The sequence below is a fragment of the Empidonax traillii genome, unplaced genomic scaffold (genome assembly GCF_003031625.1).
Source record: "Empidonax traillii isolate 1590-97213 ecotype Southwest subspecies unplaced genomic scaffold, ASM303162v1 scaffold155:size2260171, whole genome shotgun sequence".
Classification (NCBI taxonomy): Eukaryota; Metazoa; Chordata; class Aves; order Passeriformes; family Tyrannidae; genus Empidonax; species Empidonax traillii.
In genome coordinates, this window is record NW_020955348.1 from 1,594,607 (window position 1) to 1,596,930 (window position 2,324).

Genomic DNA, 2,324 nt, shown 5'->3' on the forward strand with positions numbered 1-2,324 from the left:
CCACCAGCAATTGAGATCAGCTGGTGCACTAACAATCCCTTGATTTAAACATCTGGTGGCAGGACTTTCTCAGTGGAGGTCTGTTGACTGTGGAATTCTCTTACACAGACACAGACATGGTTTAACAAAGCCAAAGTTTTTTTATCCTCAGGGTACAGTGTCAGGCTATTTCCTTTCCCAGGCAGAAGCGTTTGCTGATGGTTCCACTGGCATCCAGTGCTGCGTTAGAAGGATTGTCCTTGAGGGATACACCAGTGATGCCCGAGGATGAGCTGCTCCACAATGTCAGTCAGTGTTCTTTACCAGCTCTTCACAACTAGTAGAGCCCTGGAGGGAGTACAGAATTAGAATGTGTCTTTTTTTTTCCGTGGGAGTTCGTCATTTTTGCACATAATCTGTGTTTTACAGAAGTGCACAGGGCAGGGAATTAGGAAGTCAGGATATATATGCTCTCCTGTTCTGCATCCTGGAACCTGTGTTCAACTGCCCAATTTCTCTGGGTGCTTAATTAATCTCCCAGAAATGCAACTTCGTTTTTGTTTTGCAGCAATGCTTTTTGCTAGCTGTATCACACCTGTAAAATATGTCTGTGTTAAAGAAAATGTTTCCAAACCACTTGAGGTTACTGTAAAAGAATAACCGAGCTACTACAAGCAGTCAGGTTGCAGTGACAAAGAGAAGACAGTGACTTTATTTTGCAGCTGTGACCTGTTGTCGTGCCTCATGGAGGAGGAATTGCTGTTCTCCCAAGTTATCTCTGGACACTGATGTTCTTTTTTCCTAAAAGTTGAGTGTGGTGGAGGTTTGTTTTGTGGCTTGGTTTTTGTTTTGTTTTGTTTTTGAATCAGGTGAAACCTGTGATCTCCATTATTTATTTTGTACTACTACACATATTTCAAATTATAAGCTCCTAAATTAAACGTAACATGACTTATTTCATGTCATGGTTTATTTCAGCATGTTAGGAAATAAGGACCACACAGAGGAAACAATATTCAACACTTCAATGTGAATGAAGAAAACTGTGAAGGAGAAATTAATAGGTATGGGGTTATGATGTAGCATGACAGAGGAGTGTAACACCGTACTAGCACTATAATGTAGATACAAAGCACTACAATTCCTCCTTCCTGCCCCCAGACCTACTTTGCTAAGTAAACATAAGAAAGAAATTTAGCTAAAGATAAAAAGTGTGTATGACTTTTGAGTGCTTTTCAACCATGTTTTAGCTGCTTATCTCCGTGATGAAAATATGTTGGGAAGCGTATGATAAGGAGATGCTGCTACTCTTAAAATGTCTGTAAAAATTTAAGTGTAACTGCAGTTTAGAAAGGGGAATTGCTTTGGCTTTCACTGTGAAACTGCAAAAGGAAAAGCTTAAGTGAGGAAAATTAGAAATGTTTTCTGTGCTATTTTCTGTTTGTTTTTTAGAGGCAAGTATTTTTAGTAGCCCAGTACTGGAAGTATAGTGCCTTAAGTTGGTTGTTTTTCCCTCTTTATATTTTCCTGATGGGAATATTGATGTCACAGAAAAATTGACTCTCCTGTTAGAACCAGCTTTAGTCTAAGGACTGTGGTAGAAAGTACATGAAAGTAACTTTCCCGTATCTCTCAGCTTTTTATGAATGGGAATAGCAGGGGCAGGACACCAGTGCATTTGCAGACAGGTTCCTTGATGTTATGATTAAATTAAGACTTTTATTAATTACTGCAGAATATGTGTTGTTGCAGTTTGTGGAAGTTAAATATTTAAAAGATACAGGTGAATTTCATCCTAACATTCTTCAGTATAGCCTTCACTTTGATTTTTTTGTCATTTGCTCTACTTTTATACTAGACTGGACATCACTATACATTACTTGTAATTCTCTCTTGCCTTTTTCTTTGAACTCAGTTCTCTGCTTTCAAACAAAGACAGCACTGCAGAGTAAAATTAAAGGTGTTTGTGTATTTAGTGTGTAGAAGGACATTTATTTCTTACTTTATGTGAGAGATTATGTTTGTTTAGGGTGTTTAAGATAATACTCTGTTTATTTCTGGAATATAGGAAGCCCAGACTTAAAAAAGGGATAGAAATTTGTTTTATTAACTTATACTAATAGCCCTTATTGAATACATGCAAGTAAAAAAAAAAAAATGCAAATAGTAGAATCCAAAATATTCTTGAAGTCATATTATCAAACTTAACTAATACCCACTCTTATATAAAATAAACACCAAGCTTCACCACCTTCCCTCAGGCATAGTTAAGGAGTATTGGAATGTTGTTCCAAAATGGCACGTGTCTTTGCAGTTCTAATATCATCATTATCCAATAGATGCTA

The 2,324-nt window shown here is 37.1% G+C and overlaps 1 protein-coding gene across 9 annotated transcripts in view; it reads left to right on the forward strand.

The window, feature by feature from the left end:
- Positions 1-2,324, forward strand: part of ERC2 (ELKS/RAB6-interacting/CAST family member 2) — a 411,704-nt gene that overhangs the window by 234,354 nt on the left and 175,026 nt on the right. The window lies entirely within an intron of this gene.